This window comes from Salmo trutta, chromosome 13, assembly GCF_901001165.1.
Source record: "Salmo trutta chromosome 13, fSalTru1.1, whole genome shotgun sequence".
In the NCBI taxonomy this organism is placed as follows: domain Eukaryota; kingdom Metazoa; phylum Chordata; class Actinopteri; order Salmoniformes; family Salmonidae; genus Salmo; species Salmo trutta.
The window spans coordinates 14,644,143-14,668,714 of record NC_042969.1 but is presented as its reverse complement, the minus strand read 5'-3'; the positions used below and the strand labels follow the sequence as shown (position 1 = coordinate 14,668,714).

Here is a 24,572-nt window from a genome sequence, read left to right as displayed (position 1 = left end):
GTTGTTAATGAATTTATAAAATAATGTTAATTAATAGTCATTATTCTTATTCATATTTTTGTACAGTATATTTTCAATCGGCTGTCTATAGACTGTTATTAAGACCATGACGTGCCTTGCGTAATAGCCTATGGAACACCAAAGGTTAAGTGTCAGTTACAGACAATAAGATACTAAAATGTTGCGGTTTATTGCTAACGATGAACAACATCATCACTTGCGAATCACTGACTGTTTCGTAATCCTCCCGATATCTATCACACTAGTTCGCATCATGCAGCAGCTTGTACATCCCTGTAGCACATCAAGTAGTTGGACAGTGCACTATTAGCAGAGATTCATTTGTTCACGGTTCATTTAACATTTATCCATTACGTTAGCACCATTTCGAGAAACAGTCGATGACAAGGAGTGTAAGCCATCTGTAAATACATATTTAGGAAATATGTGAGCTCCATAAAAGAAAAACGAAATCATTTAATTTCAAAATAAAACAGAAGAGATTGTCTGCACCCCCCTCTCTCTATGAACACATGGCAGAGAACAGACTATGCAACAACTCTTAAACATTTGGTAATTCCACGCTAATGGTGGAAGACAGGCCTGTATGTGTAGCATCCCTGCTCTCACTGCTCTCAATGCATCCTCATGCATCCCACTTCCCCCAGGAGGGCTGGGTGACTGTGAACCAGAGGATGAAGCAGTGGCAGTGGACGTGTCCTTCACCGCTAACTGTCTCTGCACCCACACTTATACTCATGGTTCCTTCATAGCAAACCTTGAGCTACGTTGCTATTGCAATGTAGTCTGGCCTAATGAATCGAGAGAGATGGGGAAAGGAGAAGGGGGCTCTATTCAACTCACCGTGTGTTGGGTCGTGTGACTGTTAGAGCATCACTTCCTCCTCTAGGACCGACCATGTTGTTGAAAGCCATGTCTGCGAGTCAGTCAGTCATTAAGACAGAGGGCCTGTCCTTCATACCTTCAAAGAGAAGAAAAACAAGCATTCAGAACAGAACTCATTTCCCTTTTTCACAGGCTGCCAACGAGCTTTAGTGGTGTGTCGTCTGTCCACCAGGGCTAATGAAAAGGTCTTGCCACTGCTTCAGATGAGTCATTTGGTGTGTTGTCATTGTACCGATGAGACTCAGCTCAGCTCTGAGACGTTATATTACGTCCGCACTCACCACCACCACCCAACTGGCCACCTTGTTGGGCCCGCTGGAATATAAGGGTCTCAGATGAGCTGAGAAGCAAAGACAACATGCAACATGTTATTTCCCCCCTGTAGCTGTTTGTGAGGAATGCCTGAAACGGAGGCCCCCCCCAGCAGCCCAAGCATGTCGTTGCTCATTGTGTTTCAGTGTGAGGAGGGCCGGCCCACGGCTGCTGACACACAGAGACCCTGGTGTAATCTCTTTAACCCATCACTGTCATCAGCAGACAAGGCGTGACCACCCAGCACTCTCTCTGCTCCATCTCACTTAGCCAAGAGAGTGTCCTGAGGCTCGCCACCTTGGGATTTATTGCTCTTGCTTGGTGTCGTACTCGTGGTCGGAACCATAAACACTTTTTCTCAAGCACACCCACCCTGCTTACTCACCAATACACATGCACACACTCACTGAGAAGACAGCAGCTCACCTCACAGACACAAGATGCAGTCACTTTTGAGCTACAACTCTCAGGCCCAGTGGAGGCTGCCTAGGGGAGGACGGCTCATAATAAGGGAATGGCATCAAACCATGTGTTTGATGTATTTGATTCCATTCCACTGATTCTGCTCCAGCCATTACCACGAGCCCGTCCTCCCCAATTAAGGTGCCACCAACCTCCTGGGCACAGGCCTAAATTTAGTCAGGCTGTAGCAATACCTGCTTCCTCTCTAGAATAGGTTATTTTAAATGACTATTGCAAACGCTAAAACATAATGGGTTGTTTACTTGTCTTTTTAGAATATATAACACACACTTAATGTGTGAATATGTTGAATAGACTTAGTCAAGGCAATGGTAGGCAATCATTTTGTGATGCCTGAAGGACTCCTTAAGTAAAATATGCATTTTATATAAGGGTTATTGACCAATGTACCTCAAAGCCTTAATGAACGTATGTCACATAAAAAGGGCATTAGAAAATAAGCATTTTAAATGAATATACGCTTTCAATTTGCTCCCTAGAGCACATTTTAAAACAATAATCCCTTACTTTTAGTATGGACAATTAAAAAAACATCCATAACAGCACATTTGGTATATGGTGCGTTAAATTAAAAAAAAATAATACTAAAATACCCGGAATTATAAGATCATGACCATTCAAAGCAAATTTTGATTCAGTTTTAATTAAGCAGAAAATGTCATATGTTTTTTTCTACCGAGCCACTGAATCAAGCTGGCTGTTATAACAATCCATTGTTTTAAAATGAGGATGTAACATGACTACTTCTAGGTTTGCGTGAGATCAGATTCGGTTGCTGAGAACTTCCTCTACTGAAAATGCCCTCGTATTAAAATGTGTTGTAATCTCTATCATCTCAATTGACCCTATGGGCCAATCACCTCCATCCATCTCCTTTCTGTATTAACTGTAGCACTGTATATGTGGTGGTCTGTAACCTTGTGGATTGCTAGTCAATGGTTCATATTTGCAACTTCGGGTTTTTTAGAGGTTCTTGGAGGAAACTTTTAATGGTTCAATGTAGCAAAGGGTTCCTTGGAGGAACCCTGGAGTGGAGGCGAGGCTTAGTAGGGGCGTGGTTTTAAGATAGATATTAACATAAATATAATTCCTGTTAATCTGTTCTGCCTTATATGTTCAGGTTGAACACTTGACAGTTTTGTAGCTTCAATTCTGGTTTGAACCTTTACACAGGGGTTCGTCGAATACCCTTTCAGAAGGGGTTCTTGAAAGGCCACTTTCAGAGGGGTTTTCTCAAGGAGCTTCCGGTGTGACAACCCAAAAGGTTCTTCAAGACACCTTAACTTCTAAGTGTACAGTATGCTTAATGCCATTGTTCAACCCCAGGCTGCTGAGGTTATAACACAATACCCTGTCTGTCTGCAGGCTGATGCCATCCTGTTTAGTGATGTTGTCGCCTGTAAATCACCTTTTATGAACCACCTCTGTCTACTCTGCATTATCATTTTAAAGACTGTTATTGCCTACTGCATGGCTAATTACAGCACTCATTATTTCTCGTGTATCTTTTGAATCATTGCCATGTTCTACAGTTCCCCAAAAACAATAGAAACGTTCTCCTTTTTTTGTTTGGGAGAAAGTGCTGAAGCGTCATTTTCTTTCTTTGCGCCATGCCCTAGCAAGCGACTGGCTTTTGTTTTAGCCATAATTGAGATCCCACTAATCTGGCCCCTTTAAAAAAAAATTAAACAGTCTCTTTGTCGAGCCTTCATTAGTTTAAGATAGTATTGTGAGAATGCGCAATTAATTTTCGGAGTGTATCTTGAATTAATTAAAAACATCCAATTTTGTAATATGATTAATACCATGAAGTTATCTGTATTTTCCCTAAAAATGTATATATAATAGGAATACTTTGTGCATTAATTGCAGAAATGGAGGCTTTTACAGTAGCCAAAGCTGGCTGAGGTAATTACAAAATGTAATTTATTATATGTTTAAGAGAGAAACAAACAAGTATAAATTGATAGATTAATCATGAGCGTCATTAAACCTAATCTGCGAGTGATTTGGAGGAAAATGACAAATCTCTGTTGCGCACCAAGCACTTGATAATGGAGATAGTGGCCATACATTTAGTCTCAGTCACGGTCTCATTAAAAGAGGCATAATTTAATTAAGAGTTAGCCATCGCCCTCCAAATATATTAATTACCTTGAGCGTGACGAGATGCGTTTGGGCGATTACTGGTGGTTTCATTACAGACAGTGTTCTAAATTCAGCCCAAACTAAGGTGGGGAAGTAGGAGTGTTGACAGGATAATGGATGGCCTGGCCTGAGTCTGAAAGGAGGGTGCTGCTGGTGGCACCTTTCCTGAGGTAACGAGGGGTGAGCTGAGCTCACTTTGAGAGGTGAGACAGAGGACTGTGCTGCCGGCTGGATCTCCAGAGCAATGGCGGTTCTAGACCATTTCAACTGGGTGGGGGTTTGGCAAGCTGGGGCCAGTTGTACTGTTAGAGGGGCCAGTTACATTAGACGTTATTGTTGTCATATCGTTTTATTCACTGCATTGCAGGCATTAGCAGGCAAAATACCATGTTCATAATCATCATCGTTGCCACTGTCTAATAACGGATGTAAAAAAAGAACGATAGCAAAAATTAGTTATGTAAAAATTATTTCATACTCCACATTTAGGGGGGCTAGAAGGGGGTCCAAAATTGTTGTCACAGGGGCAACCCCCCTCCCCCCCCCAGAACCGCTAGTGCTCCAGAGGTAGCAAGACATCAACTCACTCACTGCCTTACCAGGGTCTATAAACATACAGTGCATTCAGAAAGTATTCAGACCCCTTTACTTTTTCAAAATGTTGTTACGTTACAGCCTTATTCTAAAATGTATTAAATAGTTTTTCATCAATCTACACAGAATACCCCATAATGACAAGCAAAAACAGGTTTTTAGAAATTTGGGCAAATTTATGAAATATAGAAAAACTACATTTACATAAGTATTCAGAACCTTTACTCCTTACTTTGTTGAAGCACCATTGGCAGGGATAACATCCTCAAGTCTATTTGGGGAGTTTCCCCATTCTTCTCTTCAGATCCTCTCAAACTCTGTCAGGTTGGATGGGGAGTGTCGCTACACAGCCATTTTCAGGTCTCTTCAGAGATGTTCGATCGGGTTCAAGTCAGGGCTCTGGATGGGTCACTCAAGAACATTCAGAGACTTGTCCTGAAGCCATTCCTGCATTGTCTTGGCTGTGTGCTTAGGGTCATTGTCCTGTTGGAAGGTGAACCTTCTGAGGTCCTGAGCACTCTGGAGCAGGTTTTCATCAAGGGTCTCTCTTGATCATGACTAGTCTCCCAGTCCCTGCCGCTGAAAAACGTCCCCACAGCATTATGCTGCCACCACCATGCTTCACCGTACGGATGGTGCCAGGTTTCCACCAGAAGTGACGCTTGGCATTCAGGCCAAAGAGTTGGTTTCATCAGACCAGAGAATCATGTTTCTCATAATCTGAGTCTTTTAGGTGCCTTTTGGCAATTTCCATGCGGGCTGTCATGTGCCTTTTACTGAGGAGTGGCTTCCGTCTGGCCACTCTACCATAAAGGCCTGATTGGTGGAGTGTTGCAAAGATGATTGTCCTTCTACCATCACCACCTAGGAATTCTGGAGCTCTGTCAGAGTGACCAGCGGGTTCCTTGTCATCTCCCTGACCAAGGCCCTTCTCCCCCAATTACTCACTTTTGCAGGGCGGCCAGCTCTAAGAAGAATCTTTGTGGTTCCAAACTTCTTCCATTTAAGAATGATGGAGGCCACTGTGTTCTTGGGGACCTTCAATGCTGCAGAAATGTTTTAGTTCCCTTCCCCAGATCTGTGCCTCGACACAATCCTGTCTCAGAGCTCTCTGACAATTCCTTCGACCTCAAGGCTTGGTTTTTGCTCTGACATGCAATGTCAACTGTGGGACCTTATATAGACAGGTGTGTGCCATTCCAAATCATATCCAATGGAAACAGGATGCACCTGAGCTCAATTTCGAGTCTCATAGCAAGGGGCCTGAATACTTATGTTAATAAGGTATTTCTGTTTTTAATTTTTAATACATTGCCAAAAATGTCTAAAAACCTGTTTTTGCTTTGTCATTATGGGGTATCGTATGTAGATTGATTAGGAAAACAATTAATTTGATCCATTTTAGAACAAGCCTGTAACGTAACCAAATGTATGAAAATCAATTGAACATGGGCGTGGTCTACATAAGCAGTAAGGAAAGTCTGGAATGAGGACAAATATTTTTTTGGGGGTTTAACACGGAACATTCGAAAATACAGATACCCCCTCAAAAACACACTTCCCACCACATGACCATTACATCAGAACTGACACCATTCTGGAAAATAAACAGACCACAGGAGGCTGATGGCACCTTCACTGGGGAGGACAGGCTCGTGGTAATGGCTGGAGTGGAATCGTTGGAATGGCATAAAATATATCAAACACATGGTTTCTATGGGTTTGGTCCCATTCCATTTGCTCCGTTCCAGATATTTTTACGAGCTGTCCTCCCCTCAGCAGCCTCCACTGAAACAGACAGGATCAAATCACACTTACGGGACATTAGGTTCTGTATATTACTGACAGAGAACATTGAATGGGGGAAACAGGCTTTTAGGAGTACTATCAATATCTAGGAATAGACTAACTAACGTATCTATGGTCCTGGGTGCTATAATCCTAATGGTTTGTCATGGTGTGCTTTGTGACACTACGTTCAGAGCCAGTGTCTTTCACTTGTACAGGGGATTGAATGAAGAGGATCTCAGTCAGAAGGACACATACACTATATGACCAAAGGTAGACCTGCTCGTCGAACATCTTATTCCAAAATCATGGCCATTAATATGGAGTTGGTCCCTCCCTTTGCAGCTATAACAGCCTCCACTCTTCTGAGAAGGCTTTCCACTAGATGTTGGAACATTGCTGCAGGGACTTTCTTACATTCAGCCACAAGAGCATTAGTGAGGTTGGGAACTGATGTTGGGAAATTAGGCCTGGCTCGCAGTCGGCGTTCCAATTAATCCCAAAGGTGTTCGATGTGGTTGAGGTCAGGGCTCTGTGCAGGCCAGTCAAGTTCTTCCAGACCGATCTCGACAAACTATTTCTGTATGGACCTCGCTTTCTGCACGGGGGCATTGTCATGCGTAAACAGAAAAGGGCCTTCCCCAAACTGATGCCACAAAGTTGGAAGCACAGAAAAGTCTAGAATGTCATTGTATGCTGTAGTGTTAACATTGCCCTTCACTGGAACTAAGGAGCCAAGCCCAAACCATGAAAAACAGCCCCAGACCATTATTCCTCCTCCACCAAACTTTACAGTTGGCTCTATGCATTGGGGCAGGTAGTGTTCTCCTACCATCCAGCAAACCCAGATATATCAGTCGGACTGCCAGATCCATGCTTCAAGATTGTTTTGATCACGCGGACTGGGATATGTTACAGGTTGCCTCTGAGAATAACATTGACGTATACACGGACACAGTGACTGAGTTCATCAGGAAGTGTATACCCAAACCAAAAAACGTGGATAGATGGCAGCATTCGCTGAAAACTGAAAGTGCGAACCACCGCATTTAACCACGGCAAGGTAATTGTTAATATGATTGAATTCAAACATTGTAGTTATTCCCACCGTAAGGCAATCAAACAGGCAAAAATGGCTCAGACATGAGATGTATGTGGCAGGGTCTGCAGACAATCACGGATTACAAAAGAAAAACCAGCCATGTTGCAGACACTGACATCTTGCTCCTCGACAAGCTAAATACCTTCTTCACCTGCTTTGAGGATTACACAGTGCAACCGACGCGGCCCGCTCCCAAGGACTGTGGGATCTCGTTCTCCGTGCCCGACGTGAGTAGGACATTTAAGCGTGTTAACACTCGCAAGGCTGCCGGCCCAGATGGCATCCCTAGCCGCGTCCTCAGAGCATGTGCAGACCAGTTGGCTGGAGTGTTTATGGACATATTCAATCTCTCCCTATCCCAGTCTGCTGTCCCCACTTGCTTCAAGATGTCCACCATTGTTCCTATACCCAAGAAGGCAAAGATAACTGAACTAAATGACTATCGCCCCGTAGCACTCACTTCTGTCATCATGAAGTGCTTTGAGAGGCTAGTTAAGGATCATATCACCTCCACCTTACCTTACACCCTAGACCCACTTCAATTTGCATACCGCCCCAATAGATCCACAGACGATGCAATCACCATTGCACTGCACACTGCCCTATCCCATCTGGACAAGAGGAATACCTATGTAAGAATGATGTGCATTGACTATAGCTCAGCCTTCAACACCATAGTACCATCCAAGCTCATCATTAAGCTTGGGGCCGTGGGACTGAAACCCGCCCTGTGCAACTGGGTCCTGGACATTCCTGAAGGTAGGAAACAACACCTCCACTACATGGTCCTCAACACAGGGGCCCCACAAGGGTGTGTGCTCAGCCCCCTCCTGTACTCATTGTTCACCATGACTGCATGGCCACGCACGCCTCCAACTCAATCATCAAGTTTGCAGACGACACAACAGTATTACCCCTGATTACCAACAATGACGAGACAGCCTACAGGGAGGAGGTGAGGGCCTTGGCGGGGTGGTGCCGGGAAAATAACCTCTCCCTCAACGCATACAAAATAAAGGAGCTGATCGTGGACTTTTGGAGACTGCAGTGGAGAAGGTGAAAAGCTTCAAGTTCCTCGGTGTACACATCACTGACAATCATAAATGGTCCACCCACATACACAGTGTGGTGAAGAATGCGCAACAGCGATTCTTCAATCTCAGGAGGCTGAACAAGACCCTCACAAACATTTACAGATGCACAATTGAGAGCATCCAGTTGGGCTGTATCACCGCCTGGTAGGGCAACTGAACCTCGCCAAACCGCAGGGCTCTCCAGAGGGTGGTGCGGTCTGCCCAAGGCATCATAGGGGGCACTCTGCCTGCCCTCCAGGACACCTACAGCACCCAATGTCAAAGGAAGGCCAAAAAGATCATCAAGGACATCAACCATCTGAGCCAAGGCCTGTTCACCCTGCTATCATCCAGAAGGCTAGGTCAGTACTGGTGCATCTAAGCTGGGACCGATAGACAGCTTCTATCTCAAGGCCATCAGACTGTTAAATAACCATCACTAGCCAGCTACCACCCGGTTACTCAACCCTGCACCTTAAAGGCTGCTGCCCTATGTACATAGACATGGAATAACTGGTCACTTTAATAATGGAACACTAGTCACTTTAATAATGTTTACATACTGTTTTACTAATTTCATATGTATATACTGTATTCTACTGTATTTTAGTCAATGCAACTCTGACATTGCTCGTCCTAATATTTATATATTCATTTTACTTTTAGATTTGTCTGCATTGTTGTGAATTGGCAGACACTACTGCACTGTTGGAGCTAGAAACACAAGGATTTCGCTACACCAGCAATAACATCTACTAAATACAGTTGAAGTCGGAAGTTCACAAACACTTAGGTTGGAGTCATTAAAACTTGTTTTTCAACCGCGCCACAAACTTCTTGTTAACAAACTACAGTTTTGGCAAGTTGGTTAGGACATCTACTTTGTGCATGACACAAGTAATTTTTCCAACAATTGTTTACAGACAGATTATTTCACTGATAACTCACTGTATCACAATTCCAGTGAGTCAGAAGTTTACATACACTAAGTTGACTGTGCCCTTAAACAGCTTGGAAAATTCCAGAAAATTATGCCATGGCTTTAGAAGCTCTGATAGGTGAATTGACATCATTTGAGTCAATTGGAGGTGTACCTGTGGATGTATTTCAAGGCCTACCTTCAAACTCAGTGCCTCTTTGCTTGACATCATGGGCGCGGTGGCATGTGCCTGTAATCCAAGTCACTGGTAGGCTGAGTTTGGCGGATCGAGTGAGCTGAGGAGCTCTGGGCTGCAGCACGCTATGTCGAACGGGTGTCCATGCTAAGTTCGGTATCGATATGGTGATCCTGGGGGAGCCCGGGACCACCAGGTTGTCTAAGGGCCTTCCCTGTGGCTCAGTTGGTAGAGCATGGTGTTTGCAATGCCAGCATGGTGTGTGCAACGCCAGGGTTGTGGGTTCGTTTCCCACAGGGTGCCAGTACACAAAAAAAATAAAAAATGCATGAAATGAAATGTATGCATTCACTACTGCAAGTCGCTCTGGATAAGAGCGTCTGCTAAATGACTAAAAATGTAAAAAAAATGTAAAAAATGTCAAATCAAAAGAAATCAGCCAAGACCTCAGAAATTAAATTGTAGACCTCCACAAGTCTGGATCATCCTTGGGTGCAATTTCCAAATGCCTGAAGGTACCATGTTCATCTGTACAAACGCAAGTATAAACACCATGGGACCACACAGCCGTCATACCGCTAAGGAAGGAGACACTTTCTGTCTCCTAGAGATGAACATACTTTGGTGCGAAAAGTGCAAATCAATCCCAGAACAACAGCAAAGGACCTTGTGAAGATGCTGGAGGAAACAGGCACAAAAGTATCTATATCCACAGTAAAATTAGGTCTATATCGACATAACCTGAAAGGCCGCTCAGCAAGGAAGAAGCCACTGCTCCAAAACTGCAATAAAAACGGCAGACTATGGTTTGCAACTGCACATGGGGACAAGGATCGTACTTCTTGGAGAAATGTCCTCTGGTCTGATGAAAAAAATAGAACTGTTTGGCCATAATGACCATTGTTATGTTTGGAGGAAAAAGGGGGAGGCTTTCAAGCTGAAGAACACCATCCCAACCGTGAAGCACGGGGGTGGCAGCATCATGTTGTGGGGGTGCTTTGCTGCAGGAGGGACTGGTGCACTTCACAAAATAGATGGCATCATGAGGATGGAAAATTATGTGGATGGGAAATTATGTGGATATATTGAAGCAACATCTCAAGACATCAGTCAGGAAGTTAAAGCTTGGTCGCAAATGGGTCTTCCAAATGGACAATGACCCAAGCATACTTCCAAAGTACTTCCAGAGGCCTACAAACCTGACTCAGTTAGCCCAGCTCTGTCAGGAGGAATGGGCCAAAATTCACCCAACTTATTGTGGGAAGCTTGTGGAAGGCTAGCTGCAACGTTTGAGCCAATTTAAACAATTTAAAGGCAATTCTACCAAATACTAATTGAGTGTATGTAAACTTCTGACCCACTGGGAATGTGATGAAATAAATAAAAGCTGAACTAAATCATTCTCTCTACTATTATTCTGACATTTCACATTCTTAAAATAAAGTGGTGATCCTAACTGACCTAAGACATGGAATTTTTACTCGGATTAAATGTCAGGAATTGTGAAAAACTGAGTTTAAAGGTATTTGGCTAAGGCATATGTAAACTTCAGACTTCAACTGTATGTTATGTGACCAATACAGTTGTATTTAGTTTTAGATGGTAAAGGGTGATTCATCACTCCAGAGAACGCATTTTCACTGCTCCAGAGTCCAATGGCGGTGAGCTTTACACCACTCCAGCCGATGCTTTACATTGCGCATGGTGATCTTAGGCTTGTGTGCGGCTGCTCGGCCATCGAAACCCATTTCATAAAGCTCCCAACGAACAGTTCTTGTGTTGACATTGCTTCCAGAGGTAGTTTAGAACTCGGTAGTGAGAGTTGCAACTGAGGACAGATAATTTTTACGCGCTATGCGCTTCAGCACTCGGCGGTCCTGTTTTGTGAGTTTGTGTGGCCTAACACTTTGCGACTGAGCCGTTGTTGCTCCAAGACGTTTCCACTTCACAATAACAGCACTTACAGTTGACTGGGGCAGCTATAGCAGGAAAGAAATTTGACGAACTGACTTGAAATGTAGCATTCTATGACAGTGCCACATTGAAAGTCACTGAGCTTTTCAGTAAGGCCATTCTACTGCCAGTGTTTGTCTATGGAGATTGCATGGCTGTTTGCTCGATCTGATACACCTGTCAGAAATGGGTGTTGTTGAAAAAGCCAAATCCAGTAATTGGAAGGGATGTCCACATACAGTATCAGTCAAAAGTTTGGGGTTTTGTTTATTTTTACTATTTTCTACATTGTACAATAATAGTGAAGACATCAAAACTATGAAATAACACCTATGGAATAATGTAGTAACCAAAAAAGTGTAAACAAATCTAAATATATTTGAGATTTGAGATTCTTCAAAGTAGCCACCCTTTGTCTTGATGACATCTTTGTATTATTCTACGAAGTAGAAACTAGTAAAATAAAGAAAAACCCTTGAATGAGTAGGTGTCCAAACTTTTGACTGGTACTGTATATATTTTGTATATATAGTTTATTTTGTGCATATGACGGTACTGAGTTGAATCGTAATGCCCACAGACAAACACAGTCCCACAACAGGGGTGAGATCAGTGCAGCTGAAGAGGACAGCTCAATGCCCCGGAGACTGACGTGTCAATGGAAGATACAAGCTGCTGCTGAGAGGAAAGGAGATGAGATGTCTCACAGACTCACTGCACTCCTCACTGACAGTAACACAGTGGCACTAAGCTTCCTCCAACTGGAGCTCTCTCACTCTCATTGATCTTTTCCTCTTGTCTTTCACTCACTCACTCACTCACTCACTCACTCACTCACTCACTCACTCACTCACTCACTCACTCACTCACTCACTCACGCAAACACGGATGCATGTGCTTGTACAAACACATGATCAGCCGCGTAAACACGTGGAGGCATTCAAGCATATGAAGGGAGTAGTGAATCGGGCCATGCATTACATAAACTGTTACGAGCGTTGTCTTTGGAATTGTCTTTCAAGTTTGATTTAGAATCCTCGACAAGTGATACCTATTACATCCCTGTACACTAGGTTAACATTACAGTCAACAAGCTGTATTGGGTCTGTCAAACCTTCACATTTATTTTGAAAACCACCAAATTGCCATTAGTTTGAGTTTGAGCTCTGATCTAAAGCGACATACCTGCTTTGAAAGTCACTTTAATCACATTATCTCTTCTGTTGGCCCTGTCCACCTTGTGTCTTGAATTTTTTCCTGATAATTTTTACTAACTTGCCGCTCAATAGACACACAATATACAATCATGGCATCCGGACCAATAGGTGATACCTTTACAGAAAATTCGATATCTGTATCATCTGTAGTCATTTGATATTTTTGCCAGACTGGACTTGAAAATGTTTCCATTATTTATCTTACAATGAATGCATTCTTACCCAACAACTGTGACTCAGATGGACCGCAAACTTATTGCCGTTAGATTTTCTGCTATCTTGGAGCTGCATAGAGCTACAGAGAACAAAACTCAGAGAACAGAATATACCATACGACACATACCATCTCTCTCTACACCACCCTCCCTCACATTTCCCCAACCACCACCATCTCACACTCAGACACTCACCCAGCTCTGACTGGCCTCCGGGGCTCCTGCTCTCCGATCCCTGTGTGAGGTGTCACACGTTCAGTGGCTCCCAGACGACAGGTCCGGTGGGATGGGGCCTTGGGATGAGGATTGGCTCGCGGCGAGGACTGACGAGTGGGTGGAATGCCCAGCCCCATGCAGACACAACCGGCTGGGCTGAGACAGGGACTAGAGGGGCGGCTGCTCCTGCCTCCTCGATCCCACCTGCAGCAGAGCAAGAGAGGGAGAACCAGGCAGGCGCCTGTGGTGTCTCTGTGCACGCTACAGCCGAGCCCTCCCTGCTCTGGGACCCATCTCATTCAGCCAAGATTGCTTCATACAAAAGTTGACAATGCACCAGTGAAAGCCATTGTTGATATTCAACATTTTTTAAATAGCTGAGCAGAATAGACAACATGGCAGGCCGTAAAACTTGGCAAGGGAAACTGACCTGGAGCTTCCCAGTTTGAAAAGGGCTGCAGTGCAGCGGGAGAGAAGAGCGAGGAGTCTCTGTGTCAAAAAGGAGTGCTGGTGTGAAAAGAGAACAAATACAAAACATCTCCTATCCCAGGGGAATGGACTACAATGCTTGTTGTGTGGCGATGAAAGGACAATACCCTGACCGGGTCAGAACCATATTAGTATTCAACAGATCGTATTAATACAAATATAACAATGCAGTCATTGTTATCAGATTCACTGTAATAAAGGATGTTGCAATTCTAGACTTCATAATCTCCTCAGAAGTCATCTGAGCAGGTTAACTTAATACAAGCATATTAGTGATTATTGAAGTTAAAACTACAAAACCATTTTCGATATTTACAGCAATGCCATTAGAGGCTGATCTCTCCCTAATGTCCATAGAGATAGTGACAGTGAGGGCCATCCATCCACTTCTGGGATGTTGTTCTGATGATCCTCCTTGACGCGTCCAGACAGCTAATGGTGTTCTGTTTCCGTCTTTGTCACCGTGACAACCCTGCAGATTGATATAGACATTTAAGAAGCCTTTAACCTCCCATCTGTCAGAGCATGAGGGCCCAATGAAGCTCTGAGAAGGAGCTATGCTAACATGCTATGAAGGGAGGCAGCAATCGATAAGGCAGTCAATGTTATACTCGATAATGATGTATGTTTGTGTGATTTTGTGACAATTCCTGACTTTTAATCCAAGTAAAAATTCCATGTCTTAGGTCAGTTAGGATCACCACTTTACTTTAAGAATGTGAAATGTCAGAATAATAGTAGAGAGAATGATTTATTTCAGCTTTATTTCTTTCATCACATTCCCAGTAGGTCAGACGTTTACATACACTCAATTAGTATTTGGTAGCATTGCCTTTAAATTGTTTAACTTGGGTCAAACATTTCAGGTCGCCTTCCACAAGCTTCCCACAATAAGTTGGGGGAATTTTGGCCCATTCCTCCTGTCAGAGCTGGGGTAACTGAGTCAGGTTTGTAGGCCTCCTTGCTCGCATACGCTTTTTCAGTTCTGCCCACAAATATTATATAGGATTGAGGTCAGGGCTTTGTGATGGCCACTCCAATACCTTGACTTTGTTGTGCTTAAGCCATTTTGCCACAACTTTGGAAGTATGCTTGGGGTCATTGTCCATTTGGAAGACCCATTTGCGACCAAGCTTTAACTTCCTGACTAGTGTCTTGAGATGTTGCTTCAATATATCCACAGTTTTCCTCCCTCATGATGCCATCTATTTTGTGAAGTGCACCAGTCCCTCCTGCAGCAAAGCACCCCCACAACATAATGCTGCCACCGCCGTGCTTCACGGTTGGGATGGTGTTCATCGGCTTGCAAGCCTCCCCCTTTTCCTCCAAACATAATGATGGTCATTATGGTCACAGTTTTATTTTTGTTTCATCAGACCAGAGGACATTTCTCCAAAAAGTATGATCTTTGTCCCCATGTACAGTTGCAAACCGTAGTCTGGCTTTTTTATGGCGGTTTTGAGCAGTGGCTTCTTCCTTCTTCCTTGCTGAGCGGCCTTTCAGGTTATGTCGATATAGGACTTGTTTTACTGTGGATATAGATACTTTTGTATCTGTTTCCTCCAGCATCTTCACAAGGTCCTTTGCCGTTGTTCTGGGTTTGATTTGCACTTTCCACACCAAAGTACGTTCATCTCTAGGAGACAGAACGCGTCTCCTTCCTTAGCGGTATGACGGTTGTGTGGTCCCATGGTGTTTATACTTGCGTACTATTGTTTGTACAGATGAACGTGGTACCTTCAGGCGTTTGGAAATTGCTCCCAAGGATGAACCAGACTTGTGGAGGTCTACAATTTTTTCCTGAGATCTTGGCTGATTTCTTTTGATTTTCCCATGATGTCAAGCAAAGAGGCACTGAATTTGAAGGTAGACATTGAAATACATCCACAGGTACACCTCCAATTGACTCAAATTATGTCAATTAGCCTAACAGAAGCTTCTAAAGCCATGACATCATTTTCGGGAATTTTCCAAGCTGTTTAAAGGCACAGTCAACTTAGTGTATGTAAACTTCTGACCAACTGGAATTGTGATACAGTGAATTATAAGTGAAATAATCTGTCTGTTTGTCACGTCCTGGCCATAGAAAGCTGTTATTTTCTATGGTAGAGTCGGTCAGGGCGTGACAGTTTTTTTTTTCTAGTTTAGTTTTTCTATGCTGTTATGTTCTAGTTTTGTATTTCTATGTTGGGTTTTGTTTGGGATGATCTACAATTAGAGGCAGCTTGTCCTCGTAGGTGTTTTTTCTACCTGGGTTTGTGGGAGATTGTTGTTTTTGTTATTCAGTTTATTTGTATGTATTGCATAGTTTCACAGTTCAATAAAATATGTGGAATGATAATCACACTGCACTTTGGTCCGCTTCATCCTACGACAACCGTGAATGAATCTCCCACCACCAAATGACCAAGCAGCGTGCCCAGGAGAAACAGGAATGGACCTGGGAGGAAATTCTGGACGGGAAAGGACCCTGGAATCAGGCTGGGGAGTATCACCGTCCTAAAGAGGAGATTGAGGCAGTGAAAGCGGAGCGGCAATATAACGAGGCACTATACCAATCACGAGGCAAGTGCCAGAGTCAGCCCCAAAAAATGTTTTGGGGGGGGGGGGCGGCACACGGGGAGATTGGCAGAGTCAGGGTGGAGACCTGAGCCAATTCCCCATGCTTACCGTGGGGAGCGAGTGACGAAGCAAGCACCGTGTTATGCGGTGATGCGCACTGGCGACAGTGCGCATTCACAGCCCGGTGCGATCTGTGCCCGCGCCCCGCATTTGTCGAGCTAGGTTGAGCATTCAGCCAGGAAGGGTGGTGCCAGCTCAGCGCTCCTGGTCTCCAGTTCTCCTTCTCGGTCCAGGATATCCTGCGCCGGCTCTGCGCACTGTGTCGCCAGTGCGTATTCACAGCCCAGTGTGTCCTGTGCCAGAGCCCCGCGTTTGCCGGGCGAAAGTAAGCATCCAGCCAGGACGGGTTGTGCCAGCTCTACGCTCGAGACCTCCAGTGCGCCTCTACGGCCCAGTATATCCTGTACCTGCCCCACGTACCCGGCTTCCAGTGAGTCTATCCAGCCTGGTACGCCCTGTGCCTGTTCCTCGCACTTGCCCTGAGGTGCGTGTCACTAGTCTGGCGCCACCTGTGCCAGCCCCACGCATCAGGCCTCCAGTGCGCATTACCAGTCCAGAGCTTCCGGCGACAGTTTCCAGTCCAGAGCTTCCGGCGACAGTTCCCAGTCCAGAGCTTCCGGTGACAGTTCCCAGTCCAGAGCTTCAGGCGATGTTTTACAGTCCGGAACATCCTGAGACGGCCCACAGTCCGGAACCTCCTGAGAAGGCCCACAGTCCGGGAACCTCCTGAGACGGCCCACAGTCCGGAATCTCCTGAGACGGCCCACAGTCCGGAACACCCTGAGACGGCCCGCAGTCCGGAACCTCCTGAGAAGGCCCACAGTCCGGAACCTCCTGAGACGGCCCACAGTCCGGAACCTCCAACGACGTTCCACAGTCCGGAACCTCCAGCGACGTTCCACAGTCCGGAACCTCCAGCGACGTTCCACAGTCCGGAACCTCCAGCGACGGTCCGCAGTCCAGAGTCTCCAACGACGGTCCGCAGTCCAGAGTCTCCAACGACGGTCCGCAGTCCAGAGTCTCCAACGACGGTCCAGAGTCTCCAGCGGCGGTCCGCAGTCCAGAGTCTCCAGCGGCGGTCCGCAGTCCAGAGTCTCCAGCGGCGGTCCGCGGTCCGGTGACACAAAAGCGGAGAGATCAGCGGGCGGAGCGGGGGTTACACCCCGAACCGGAGCCGCCTCCTCTGCTGGAGGATCCGTGGGATGAGAAGGTTCTGAGTACTAAACCAGAGCCGCCATAGACATTTGTCATCCGCCCTAACCCTCCCTTTGTTTGTTTTTATTTTATTTTTTATTTGGTGCGTTCGGAGTCCGCACCTTTGGGGGGGGGTACTTTCACGTCCTGACCATAGAAAGCTGTTATTTTCTATGGTAGAGTAGGTCAGAACGTGACCGGGGTTTTCTAGTTTAGTTTTTCTATGTTGTTATGTTCTAGTTTTGTATTTCTATGTTGGGTTTTGTTTGGGATGATCTCCAATTAGAGGCAGCTGGTCCTCGTTGTCTCTAATTGGAGATCATACTTAAGTAGGTGGTTTTTCCACCTGGGTTTGTGGGAGATTGGTTTTGAGTTTGTGTATGTTTCAACTCTGCGTCACGGTTTGTTGTTTTTGTTATTCAGTTTATTTGTATGTATTGCATAGTTTCACAGTTCAATAAAATATGTGGAACGATAATCACGCTGCACTTTGGTCCGCTTCATCCTACGACAACCGTGACACTTAACAATTGTTGGAAAAATTACTTGTGTCATGCACAAAGTAGATGTCCTAACCAACTTGGCAAAACTATAGTTTGTTAAGAAGAAATTTGTGGAGTAGTGGAAAAACGAGTTTTAATGACTCCAACCTAAATGTATGTAAACTTCCGACTTCAACTGTATATAACTGCAAATTAGTGTTTGTTTTTCACATGAACTTGCAATTCCACATGTGAGGTAAAAACATGTCATTCTCCTCATATTTGAAAAGGTGTTGTTTACATGTGAACTTAAAATTGTACAATTTAATAAAATGTAATACATAATATGAATTTTAAGTGAAATAGCTGTGAATAAATCTATTTCACTGCAAATGTTATTTTTTATTTTTTTTGTAAGGGTGAGACAGGTCCCGGTGTTCGGTTTCACGCAGCCCCGTGTCTGGGAGTGGAGTCAAGAAGAGGATGCTCAAGCCCCCAGTTTACAGTATCTGTGATTGATGAAGATGTTTTTAAGGCACCCAACAATACACTTCAGTCTAATAGGCTACAGGCAAAATGACTCCTTATGCTATTTATAATGCCATTTGTCAACTCCCTACACTTATCCATGGAACAACATAGTAAATATCTTCAATATTGCAACCAAACCATAGTGTCATGAACTCATTTTAAGTGGAAGTTCCATGTAACCAAATATGTGTGTGGTGCTCCTGTATCTCTGTATCTCTCCCTAACCAGGAGAAGGAACACAGTCAGACTTGTTCTGCCATTGTCTTCCCAGACATACAGGCTGATCTGTGTGTGTGTGTGTGTGTGTGTTTGTGTGTGCGTGCGTGCATGTGTGTGTGGAAGCTTTATTAACAACACAGAACAGGACCGGTCTGGCCCATTGACATTAGGGAGGGTGAGGTGGAGAAGTATAATTATATTGATCAGGGAGAAATTACAGCTCTGAGAGCAGAGATCGGGCCTGTATAATCTTTTCAGGTGTGTCAGTGTCAGGGCCAGCTCCAGGCATAAGCGGCCCCAGCCGCTAGGGGGCCCTAAGCAAGGAACTCAGTCGGGGGTCTCAACCTACTATTGAGAATATGAATAGTAGAATACACCAGGCGCAATTTTGAAATGTGGTTATGCATCAGCAGTTTTTCTCTTGTTATGTCAGTCACTCAATTAGATGACAATTATCCATGTCAATTTTTAGATTGGTAGTTAGTCTAGCAAGCTATCTAAACTTCTAGTAATCATGGTGAATACTATCCGGGCACGCAGGGCATGTGCCCAGGGACCTTGAACTCCTGTGGCCCCCTATGGATTTTGTTAGTCATTCTCACTCAGATATCATATTAACATGGCATGTCATGGCAAAATGTGTAGAATTGCGTTACATTTGTTATAAAATTGCAAAAGTTTCTCTCCGCCCCATGGCAAAAGTAGAATTTAACTTTAAAACGTACATTTTTATCTCCGTTGTCAAGAAGGGGGCCACTAAAATGTTTTGCCCCCCAATTGGAGGGCCCCCCAATCAAATCTCGCTTAGGTCCTCCAAAAGCCTAGGGCCGGCCATGGTCAGCGTTCCTGCCGGGAGAGAGATAGAGACAGAAAGAGAGAGAGAGAGAGAGAGAGTGAGCGAGCGAGAGAGAGCAAGGCCAACAACCTGCAGTGTCTTTACTGGAAGTCCCACATCAGTGCCACCCGTCACATAATGTTAACTGCCATCAAAGTAATCATTTTACTCTAGCATTACACCCCCTCCCCCTCCCTCCTCCCTCCTCCCTCCTCCCTCTCCCGCTGGGCTGGATGGCGAAGGCTGGTGGGAAAACGACATTCAATCTGCTAGCCGCCCCATTCAGGCCAAATTGGCAAATGACAGCTCTCCGCCTCTCGGATTTCGGGAAGTGAAAGGTACCACCGCCACCGTCTGCCTGAGCCATGGGTAACAGAGGAGCTGATGGAGGGGGCGGCAGGGCCGAGGGGTGGGGGGTGAGGGGGGTGAGGATAAAACTTTCCTGTCTCCTCCCCATGTCTGCTACCTAGTTCTGGTGTGCAGGTAGAGAGGACAGAAAAGGGGAGCAGAATGCCTGCTCAGCAGATCAAAGGAGCTTCCCTGTAAAATGCTTACACACCAAACATTCCCACTGTAGTCTGAGCTTTACACAAAGCATTTGACAGCAGACCAGAGCAGGGAAAGAAAGAAAAAAAAATATGATTTAGATTAACACACGCTCACACAACACAGGCCTGTGTGGCCAGCTTTTCATATGAGGGCAAAACAAGCCTTTTCATGGCTGCAGTTCAAAGGGGATATCAGTTACTGGTCATTCAAAACAACATATTATCCTTCAGCTCAGCTACAGCTAACCATGAAGATATAAACCCACTCGTCCATCCCAAAGACATAGAGGTAGAAGAATATCAAATGAACATCCGATGTACAATGTAGAGAACACAGCAAACGCCTGGCAGGCATATGCAAGCAGGCATAGCAAACATGCACTTTGCACACACACACACCAAACACATGCACTAGCAAAAGACACACTGAGAGACAGAACCAGAACATATTGTGTTGGACAATAACTGGCCCCTGTCTGAATGGTACTCTTACTGCTAATTAAGTGCTAATGGCAGTCCCCCTGCAGAGAATACTCATTCATGCTCCATTCTTCGCCTTGGTGAGTGTGTACTTCACTACTTCATTCTTCTCCTTGGTGAGTGTGTACTTCACTACTTCAACACGGCCTGATGAGCAGAGGCCGGAGGCAGATTTGTCTTCACCCTGGCCCAGATGGGTTAGGAAGGTGGTCAATTTTGTGGTTTGGGAGTGCTGGGTAAAGAAGAGGGAGCTTCACGTCCCCTTTGCTCCTAACATAACCCCCCACAGAACTGGAGAGGACTGAAGGTGTTGAGAGAGCCAGCCCATTGACACCTCTAGAGTGGAGCCTCAGTCAACAACATGTATCTACACTCAGTGGCAAGTTTATTAGGTACAGTCATCTAGTACCGGGTCGGACCCCCCTTTGCCTCCAAAACAGCCTGAATTATTTGGGCATGGAAACGTTTCTCAATTGGTATCAAGGGACCTAACGTGTGCCAGGAAAACCTTCCCCACACCATTACACCACCGCCACCAGCCTGTACCTTTGACACCAGGCAGGATGGGGCCACGGACTCATGCTGCTTATGCCAAATCCTGACTGGTCCGACGAACGGGATTGGTCGGACCAGGCAATGTTTTTCCACTCAATTGTCCAGTTCTTGTTTTTAACTGATAGGAGTGGAAACCGGTGTGGTCGTCTGCTGCAATAGCCTATTCATGACAAGGACCAACGAGTTGTGCATTCCAAGATGCTGTTCTGCACACCACTGTTGTACTGTGCCGTTATTTGCCTGTTTGTGGCCCGCCAGTTAGCGTGCATGATTCTTGCCATTCTCTTTCGACCTCTCATCAACAAGCTGTTTTCTCCCACAGGACTGCCACTGACTGGATGTTTTTTGTTTCTCGCGCCATTCTGTGAAAAGCCCAGGAGGCCGGTCATTTCTGAGATACTGGAACCGGCGCACCTGGCATCGACAATCATACCACACTCAAAGTCGCTTAGGTCACTCATTTTAACGTTCAATGGAATAGTAACTGAATGCCTCGATGCCTGTCTGCCTGCTTTATATAGCAAGCCATGGCCACTGAGTGTATAGTATAATAAGTGTACGCTGCTGTATGTGATGACAGAATAAAGGACAAGGCCAGTCTTTAGATAATGAACGCAAACTTTTCCAACTCATACAAAATATTAACATGTTTAATGGTTGTAAATCGCTACACTTCACCTACTACAACATTGCTTTGTTCAAGGACATTTGAAATTGTGAAGGTCCAAAATCTATTCCTCATATGTTAAATAAAAGCATACACAACCTTATCACCTAGTAAACAAATACAACCTTGTCACCTTGTAAACAAACTGCAAATGTGTGCATATTTGAACAATGTTCATGCACCTTCAAAATAAATAAATAACTATAAATATTGAGTATTGCATTTATTATAAACCAATAAAATTGCTTCTTGGAAACTGCTGATGTCTCCTAGGAAATGACTCCAGTGTGATATAGTTTCTACCTCGGTAAGCATATGCACATCAAAATAAATAAATACTCAACGTATTTGGAGGTAGACAGCGTGTGGGGGAATCAGATTCAAAGTGTTAAAGAATGAGTGAGTGCGCAAGTGCGTGCATGTGTGTAAACATAGATTAAGGACGGTATTGGAATTACCTGAGTGAGATAATGGCAGTGCATTAGATTAACTTTCATTCCTTAAATGCAACACATTTAGGTAATCTTGTCCCCCAAAAACACGTCAATGGCGTGAAAGACCTCCCTTTCGCTATCAGGGGCCTCTGGTCCCCCACACTGATGCAGCTGGCAAGGCGCTACCGTCGACTGTCAAAACGCAGCAGCAGATCTAGTTATAAAATAATTGAATTTTCATATCAGAGGGGACCAGAGTCCCAGCAGACAATAGGAGTGCTGAGTCCTCTCTGATATTGGCTCAGGCCCTTTGCCACGCGCATGAAATCAGTATGTTAATGTTCCTGGGATTTCTTTTTTGAAGGGCACTTGTGCTCTCTGCAATGTACTACCGATGCGGTTTCAAAAAAATTGCAACTATTGATAAGTAGTCTCCCAGCAACCCCCCCCCCCACCCCACACACATACACCCCACCTCCCCACACACACTCCTCCACAACCTCCCAACCAAGCAAGACTCCAGACATCCTTGCACCCCCATCCTACACCATTATTAAAATTGTAATTTATTTTTCTAAATCAGAATGACAGCTTGCTTTCTTTTCTCTGCAGCAGGCGGTGAATCACAGAGCTTTAATTACTTTCGTAACTTCGCTGACCCTGTGGGCGTGCGGCTCCGCTGGAGAAAATGGTCCTCTAACAAAGGCCTTCCACAGGCACAGACGCCTCTGTTCATTTAAAATGGGAGAATTTATCAAACTCTGGATTTGATAAGATTTAGTTAATATTTCACGTCTTTTTTTAACCTACAACTCCCCTCCTTGCATCTGCCCTGTAACCCCAATCTTATGACCCACCTCCTGAAAGGAATAGGTGCACACAGGATAACTAAATAAACTCACTATTATAATGTGCGTGCGTGTGTGCGTGTGCGTGTGCGTGTGCGTGTGTGTGTGTGTGTGTGTGTGTGTGTGTGTGTTTAAGTGCATGCCTGTGTGGGTAAAGGCAACAGAGCCTCCAGAGGCCAGTAGCAGGCCAGAGGTCATCCTAGTGGTAGACCCTCAGAAGCCCCCTCATATCCAGGCCAATGGCCCCCACAGCATGATGACAGACAGAGCAGGATCCGGGGCCACAAAGACCAGATCAACAGGGATAAATGATGCACTTGATCACTTCACAGACCTTTGGCCCACAGAGGCCAGGTTCAAGCTGCAGACGGAGGAAGCAATTCAGAGTCTATCGCAGAACTATCAGTACCCATTTCTGACCACAGGTCAAGCCAGGATCTGACTTACTTTGATGCTTTTCAAGCTGACCGCAAAGCTGTCTCAATAACCGTAAAACGATACATTGATCGGCTCTATCACTGACTCTCAAGATGAACACAAAAAAAGTACTTTGTTTTAAGATAGTGCACTTTTTCATTTCATACAGCTTTCTTTGTTGATAATGATTCCAGTAGTGCTTCTTCTTGTTCACCGGCAGAGTTAGACCCCTATTGGTTCACAGGGTGCCCGCCATCTGTCTTATTAAAGTTGCTAATATGGTGTAATCCCCACTATCTCTCTCGCTTTCTCACTGGCGCATCTCTGTTTTGGCCCCGGCGCTGGTGAGAACTAGGGGTAGGCAGGCGCGATTGGTCTTTCGTTGACTGTCTGATAATTGAATGAGCGATTATCCCTCCCATTAACAGACAATGATACAGAAAGCACTGTCATATGTCCGGAATATTAATGAGTGGCTGCAGCGGCCCAGATAAGACCAGGCGCCATGCCTCTGCTGTAATAGGGGTTAAAACTATTTGCCAGGAGTGCCACAGCCCCATCTTGCCCACCCGCCCGCCCTGTGAGCCCGCCCGTGTCTCCTTGCCTCTACACTATGCTAATACCTGGTCCCCACTAACTAGGCCTCCATCACACCCCACGGCCTGCCCTTGTGCTTCGGCCTGACCTTGCTGCTCCCGGGGCCATGAACACCATTGTGTTGTGGAGCTCACTGAAGGCCACTCTGAGGCATGATGACATGCTGATGACATGAAGCAGCCTGTGTTTGGGATTTATGAGATTTTACATAAATGGGATTTCTGGGATTTTACATAAATGGGATTTCTGGGATTTCTACCAGGGGATGAGGGGGAGGGAGGGTTGATGCTGAATGTCTGCCTCTTAACTTGTCCAATTACTGTCTACATAATGTTAGTGATGAAAGAGTAAACATTACTGTTTGAAAATAACAAATCATACCAAGTAAAACAAATGGAAAAACAGATATCACCGTTGGTTTATGAATTTCAGCACAAATTCAATATCCACACCTATGCACGCACTTCCACTCTCTTGCCTTTTCCAGTTAGTTTAGTGTGTCAGGGATGGGCAACTGGCAGCCAGTGGGTAT

General features: G+C 45.0%; 1 long non-coding RNA gene across 1 annotated transcript in view; it reads right to left on the bottom strand.

The window, feature by feature from the left end:
- The window catches only part of LOC115205275 (uncharacterized), a 49,232-nt gene extending 35,891 nt beyond the window's left edge, over nucleotides 1-13,341 (bottom strand). The window contains exons 1-2 of the long non-coding RNA XR_003880572.1: nucleotides 13,102-13,341; nucleotides 865-982 (exon numbers count right to left, since the gene is read on the bottom strand). This is a non-coding gene — a long non-coding RNA (uncharacterized LOC115205275). The remainder of the gene's footprint in view (nucleotides 1-864; nucleotides 983-13,101) is intronic.
- Nucleotides 13,342-24,572: the final 11,231 nt, after the last annotated feature.